The sequence below is a fragment of the Carassius gibelio genome, chromosome A7 (genome assembly GCF_023724105.1).
Source record: "Carassius gibelio isolate Cgi1373 ecotype wild population from Czech Republic chromosome A7, carGib1.2-hapl.c, whole genome shotgun sequence".
NCBI lineage: Eukaryota > Metazoa > Chordata > Actinopteri > Cypriniformes > Cyprinidae > Carassius > Carassius gibelio.
Window position 1 is genome coordinate 34,170,955 of NC_068377.1, and position 7,670 is coordinate 34,178,624.

The window sequence follows — 7,670 nt, forward strand, 5'->3', positions numbered from 1 at the left end:
AGAATCTTGAAGATTATAATTTAAAACTAGACGGATGTACTGCTACTTCCTCTACAGTCAGAAATCTGGGTGTTATATTAGACAGCAACTTGTCTTTTGAAAATCATATTTCCCATGTTACAAAAACTGCATTCTTCCATCTTAGAAACATTGCCAAGCTACAAAACACGTTACCTGTTTCTGATGCTGAAAAACTAGTTCATGCATTCATGCAGGTGGTTGTCCTGCATCTTCAGTAAACAAGCTACAGGTAGTCCAAAATGCAGCAGCTAGAGTCCTTATGAGGTCAAGAAAATATGATCATATTACCCCAATTTTACAGTCTCTGCACTGGCTACCTATTAAGTTCCGTATCAGTTACAAATTATCATTACCTACCTATAAGGCCCTAAATGGTTTAGCTCCAGCGTACCTAACTAGCCATCTACCACGTTACAACCCATCACGCACCCTAAGGTCACAAAACACTGTACTTTTGGTAGGTACTAGGATAGCAAAGTCCACTAAAGGAGGTAGAGTTTTCTCACATTTGGCTCCCAAACTCTGGAATAGCCTTCCTGATAATGTTCGGGGTTCAGACACACTCTCTCGGTTTAAATCTAGATTAAAAACGCATATCTTTCGCTAAGCATTCGAATAATGTATCTCTTAAATTGTGAGTGTAGTTGCATCTGATCAAATGCGCATTCTTATTCTTTAGCTTGGGTTAAACGAATTAATTTTACTTTGTTGGATCAGCAGCTATGCTAATGATGTCTCTATTTGTTTCTATGTTTTGCCACGGGATTTACACAAGCTCCAGTCTGGATCCAGAACACCGGAGAAGAGATGATGCTGACCCCTCAGAGGACCTCAGATGATGCTAACCCTGAATCAACAAACAGAACTAACAAATATTGCTACAAGTGTGAATGCATCATATAATAATTGCTAATAATGTTCATTGTCTTTTTTTCTGTAAAAATAACAAATTATGAGTGCCACTGAATGCATTTGATCATTTTATTATCATTGTTGGCATGAAAAACACACATAAAATACAATGCGTACAACAAAATATACACTGACTAAAATTTTAAATTATTAGTTCCCACCATATATTGCTTGTTTTTTTTCCCGCATAACTTACATGCAGCAATCCTGACAAAGCATTACGACATTCTTGTGATCAAACACAAGCCATTCATGACCCGTCAGCCATTTGGCATTAAATTTTCTTTTCTCTGTTGATATCCTCATCCTCTGCCTCGTTCCTCTTTTCGCCCCCAGAAATCTGTCCCAACCACCGCCGCATTTAGTTTAATCTTATTTTTTTTCTTTAATAGCTAACTCCCTTCTCTTTCAGTCTATGCTCCCTGCTCTGGTTCCATTCGTTCTTCTTCCTTGTGTTTTCTGATGGACGCTCTATTCGTTTCCATGTTTTTTCGCCATGGTTTCACTGCAAACTGCGTGCAGCCAATGGGCATATGAAACGTCATCACGTAGCATTACAGCACAGTGTTCATGGGAAATGTAGGAAGTGCTGCCAGGGGGATAAATGACCGAGAACTGAGCCTCATGTCATGCATCACCAGCCAAATTGGCTAGTAAGTTTTAATTAACAAATTAAGTGTTAATTTAGAACCCTGGTAGTCACAGTCCAATTTCTCCTCTTAGATTTCACTTGCACAGGAACAATAGAAAGTGTACATTCATATTCACCAGCCCCAATATATCCACTGGACTCAACAAATTCTGGAGCACTGTCCATTAGTTTCTTTGCTTGCTCTAAATCAGTCCCGTTTTCTCTTGGGTAAATGTGGAGTATACTAGGGTGCTTAAGATTACACACTTTGCATGTAAGGCGATTTCAACAATCTTTACTGATGTGCCCATTACACATACAGCCAAAACAAATGCCATTTTCAAGAATGAAATCTTTTCGCCATGAATCCTCTTTACCAATAGAGGGCACAATTCCAAAGTGTGTTCACATTTACAGAACAACTCGTGTTGCTGAGTGAAACCTTTTCTATTAGTTCCTATTTCTAATTTCTTTTTCATTGCTGTAACAGTCGTAGCAAAACTGCTTCTTTCAGTTTTAATATGAGACTGAGAATTGCCTTTGTTCACTAATTTACTTCCTGCTAATGTTGGGAAATCCTGAATGTTTCCAAAAACAGGATCAGTAATAATTTTTACTTTTCTTTCAACAAAGTCAACAAACAAATTGATTTGTGGATGAATGAAGTGATGCTGGATTCTGAAAGCAGGCTCGCACGCTCCGACGACTGAAATCAAACAAGAGCATAATGTATGGATCTACTTTCACTCACTCTAATGAGAAAGATAGCCTGCTTGGATGCTCGGAATAGCGGGATCGAAGATTTGGACATGTCTGTTGACATCGAATTAAATTTTATTTGTTGGTGTTTGCTGATGGTTTGAAAGGGCTCAGCAGTCTGCTGGGTTGCCGTTTTTGTTGACTTAATTTTAGCGGCCAAATCCAACCAATGCCGCAGGAGCTAAGTACTGGAATAATCTGTGCCGCGTCAATCATCGATTTGCATCTTGAAATTTATTTGATTGTTCAAAAACTTCACACTGACAGATATCGTGAAGCACTCGAAGATCTTTTAGATTCAAGGCAATATTTGATGAATTTACGGTCAACAAACATATGTGTGCTCCCATCAAGAAATTTTTAACAAACGGTTTCTTCAGACTAAAATGTGAGTCCTATATCCATAAAAAAAAGCTATCTCGTCTGAATCAGGAAAGAAATATGTACACATCAATCACAACAGAGGATGCGTTATTTATGGCACATGGACTCTTGTAAGTTTGTTTCTTAAAACCTGCAGCTTTTCGCTTCACAAGACATTGATTGTTGAGAGCGGTGTGGATTACTTGTGGATTATTGTAATGTCTTTATCTGCTGTTTGAACTTGATTCATTTATTGCAGAGGATTCTTTGGTGAGCAAGTGATACAAAGTTTAAATGACCTATTCTTGAGAACGAGTCAATCTTTTGTTTGTTATCTGGCTCGGCTCGGCTCCATGTTCATCTTCAGTTATATAACTAACTAATAAATATTTTATATTTGAATATATTTCAGAATGTAATTTATTGAGATTTTAAAGCTTGCTAAATAAAAGGATTAATTTCTATTAATCCCCCCCCCATTATTATTATTATTTTTTTAATGATATACAGTATAATGTTGCAAAGGCTCTTTATTTCACATAAATGCTGATCTTTGGATTCTATTTCTTCTAAGAATACTGAATTTTTTTTACTCATGTTTTAAATATTGATAATCTACGGTGCCCGTGAGGTGACTTGTTTGGTTTACTTAGTTTTGTCGTGGACACGAAATAATAACTCGTGTGAACGTGATAATATGTCGTGGTCACGAGATATTAATTTGTGGGAAAGACATATTAACTCGTGGGAACGTCATATTATGTTGTGGCCACGAGGTCATTTTGTCGAGGTAATGACATCCTTATGTCGCCTTACAACTTCTTATGTTGAGGGAACGACATGTTTTTCTCATGGACACGAGTTTAATGCGTAAACAAACCTGCGTGACCATAGCAACCCGGGATAATCAGAGATGGAATCATTAATATTTTATTTAAAATTAAGTAATTATTATATTACCATACGCTTTGGCTAGCAGGCTGTATTACATGCGATCGTCAGCATTCACATGAAGTTTATTATAAATAAATATAACATAAAGTGCATAATAAAATATTTAAAAAAAATGTATCCTATAGTCTTGAAAGTCCATTAACTGATAGTCTTTCCCCCGTAATATGTGTACATTATTATTATTATTATCTTATTATTATTATTATTATATATTTTTATTTTGTTTATATTAATTTTTTTTGCTTCAATTTCGATCTCTTAACATTCTGAATACTTTTGTAAATAATAGAGTACTGTAAATGCTCGACATTAACATAAAATGAAATAAATGCATAAAATGTAAATGCATAAATTTTATATGTGTAAATAATATAATAATTTCTTAATTCTAAATAAAATATTAATGATTCCATCTCTGATTATCCCGGGTTGCTATGGTCACGCAGGTTTGTTTACGCATTAAACTCTTGGCCACGAGAAACACGTCGTTCCCTCAACATAAGAAGTCGTGGCCACGAGAAATGGATGTTGTTCCCTCAACATAGCATCTCGAGGCCACGACATGAGGATGCCGTTACCTCGACAAAATGATCTTGCGGCCACGACATAGTATGACGTTCCCACGAATTAATATCTCTTGGCCACGACAAAACTACGTATACCAAACAATCACTTTACGGGCACCGTAATAATCAGCATATCAGCATATTAGAATTATTTGATTTCTTAATGATCTGACACTAAAGAATGGAGTAATGATGTTGACAATTCACCTTTGATCACAGGAATAAATTACATTTTAAAATATATTCAAATAGAAAATAGTTATTTTAAATCATACAAATATTTCACAGTACAACTGCTTTTTGGATCAAATAAACACAGTCTTGGTGAGCAGAAGAGACTTCTTTAAAAACAAAAATCTTACTGTTCACAAACATCTGTCATCTCTCTCTCTATTGCTCAAACTATCGATAATTATGAATAAAATGCTATCATTCATTCAAATAAATGTTATCAAACTGCATTAAAGGATCTTAAATGCACTTTGCGTTGGGTGGTTCTTTGCCTCCACGTCGTGCATTTCAAATCCTTTAATGCATGGCAAACCATTGATTTTCCCTTACTTAATGTTTAAAATAATTGCGTTAATTAAAGTTGCGTAAAACCTTAAGTTAATTGGAAAACATCAAGCACTCTTCTCGAGAAACCAGGTGCTCCATGCCTGCAGGCTTTTCAAACAGTATTTGTTGCAATGTGCGTCTGTGTCACGGGACATCTCAGCTGACACACAACACGTCACACTGGCATGCTGTCTAATACATCAGGACTATCAGTGTCATGCTCTCTGAACACCGATGACCCCTATAATGCTCCGTGGGGTTTCTGCGTAAAACACATTGCAAATCAATTAATTATACATGGAAGGGAAAGCAAATTTATGCACAAATAATCATGGTACTTGATCTTAATTTATCTTCTCATGTAACAAAAGCAATACTTATTCTGTGTCATGAAGACCTGATATGGATCAGAATGCATTCATTCCGACTGTCGTGCGAGTGGAAAGAGTTTCATTCAAGATGCAGGCTCATTATTCTTCAAATATGTGCACTGTCTCCAAGCGTCACACATGGTTGCACTTTAATTATTTGCAAATCTATTTTTAGATCTTAAAGTCCATAAAATGCACTGTTGCCCAAAAGTATTTAGACATCAAATCCACACTTAATTTATAAACTTCACTGCACAGATAGAATATCTAACTTCTTTTTTTGCGATTTTTGCAATGACATAACCGAATGGTGTTAAGACAATAAGATTCAGCAAACGTTCGACTAATGTTGTTAGTTGGATCTAACCAACTTCTTTTTGGGAAATTTTTTGCTAAATGCATTGTTTTATATTTTGTTTATGCAATGATATTCGGGCGTGTTATAATACAGGGACATCTCAATAAATTAGAATGTAGAGGAAAATTTAATTTATTTCAACAATTCAATTCAAATTGTGAAACTTGTGTATTAAATAAATTCAGTGCTCACAGACTGAAGTAATTTAAGTCTTTGGTTCTTACAAAAGTGATGATTTTGGCTCACATTTAACAAAAACCCACCAATTCACTGTAAATTCTAAATTAATTCTAAATAAAATATAATAACTTAATTCTAAATAAAATGTGCATACACCGCTTGAGTAGCAAGAGTGTGATAAATGTTAACTTTTTCTTCCATTTTGTATTTTTGGGTAATAATAAGAAACACTTGTTCCAGAAATTAGTGTCTTTCATTCTAACATAAGAACAATTTTTTTTAAATGTCCATCTTAAATAGCATGGATTTACACAGTTCATGTTTCATGTATCTCAGAGGGGACATGGATTCATTTAAATTGAAGATAGGGATCAACCGATTCAAACGGCCGATTTATTCAATAAGTAAACACCGTCCATTGCTCTAAGATGCAAAAATAGGCAAAACACACACACATACACACGCACAAAAAAAAAAAAAAAAAAAAAAACAGCCTGTCTAAAATATAAGTCACTTATTGCTTTACTGAACTTGTATAACATGATTATTGTGTTCATGCATCTGCAGAAAAACGGTACTCTTTGTGTGATATAGATTAAGTTAACTAGGCCCACATTAAATTAGATAAATATGAAAAGGATACAGAGGCATTTTGAGTTTTAACAGACCAATAAATCAATGTGCGTGCACTCTGTGTGTGATTTGGTGATGTTAATAAAGTCTATTTGATAACGTCAGATTGTACATCATTACAACACTTGCCATATTATCACAGACGATGCTGTATAACATACCGCAGACTCGACTTGAGTGGGAAATGAAATCATCCGCGGTTATGTCACTTGTTTGCACGCGAGCAAGGGTATTTCTTTAGGAGTCTAAAAATTGCAAACGCCAGACCACTGATTCGTCAAACATGCTTTCCTGCAGCTCGTGCTCTTCAGACTATATTGTAGTAAGAAACGAATATACTTAGTGGAAATAATGTATCTGACTAAAAGTATACATTTTAATGAAGAGATATGGTTGAGTTAAAGTAAAAAATTGGCTGAAATAGTACAGATAACCAAAAAAAAAAAAAAAAAAAAAAAAAAAAAAAAAACATAAGTACTCAAACGAAGTATTTTTCACTTCGTTACATAACACCACTGCTATGGGGTATTGTCACGAGGAACATGAGCAACAAGAGACCAAAAAATGCAGATGGGCTGAATTCCACTGTGAAAGAAACATGGGCTTCCAACCACCTTAGTAGATCCACAAACTGATCACATCCATGCCACACTGAATTGAGGCAGTAATTAAAGCAAAAACAAACAATTATTTTTCATAACATAATAATTTAGCAACTTGCATACACATTTTTTCATACCTCACACTCCATTAACCCATATTCCGGAAAAAATATGCTTTTGCTTTTATCAAGTTTCAGTTAGCACAATGAGTGCGCTGAAAGGTTACTAAGTTTTCATAAGATTATAGCACTGTTCTGGACCCACATTTATTATGCTGAGCTTGGATTACTATCATTTTTATAAGCAAAAATAAATTTAAAAAGTGTCATAAGAGAGCCTAAAAAATATAATGCTAACAGTTTCTGTTATGCAAAGTGTCAAAGGCTAGTGCAGGTTTGTCTGTGAGTCATGTGTCATATCTTCTCCTTTGTCTCCTTCATGCCCAGGGCAGAAAAGACACCTCAACAGAAAGACACACCCATTCACACCTGCGTGCCTCTGAGTTTTGCAGTGTACACAGCCTCAGGAACATTATTCATATATAGAATCTAACTGAAGTGGAAATGCAAAGCTTCATGACAAAACTGCAGCACTGCAAGATCTACTTGTCAGTGATCTCAAAGTATGATGGATTTAAGACCTGTTTACCCCAACAGCCAAATGAATACACATGTTGGCTCGAACAAAAGTTGAATTCCTTCTCTGAAGATGATGTAAGCATACACTACTGTTCAAAGGTTTGGGTTTGTTTTTAATGCCTTA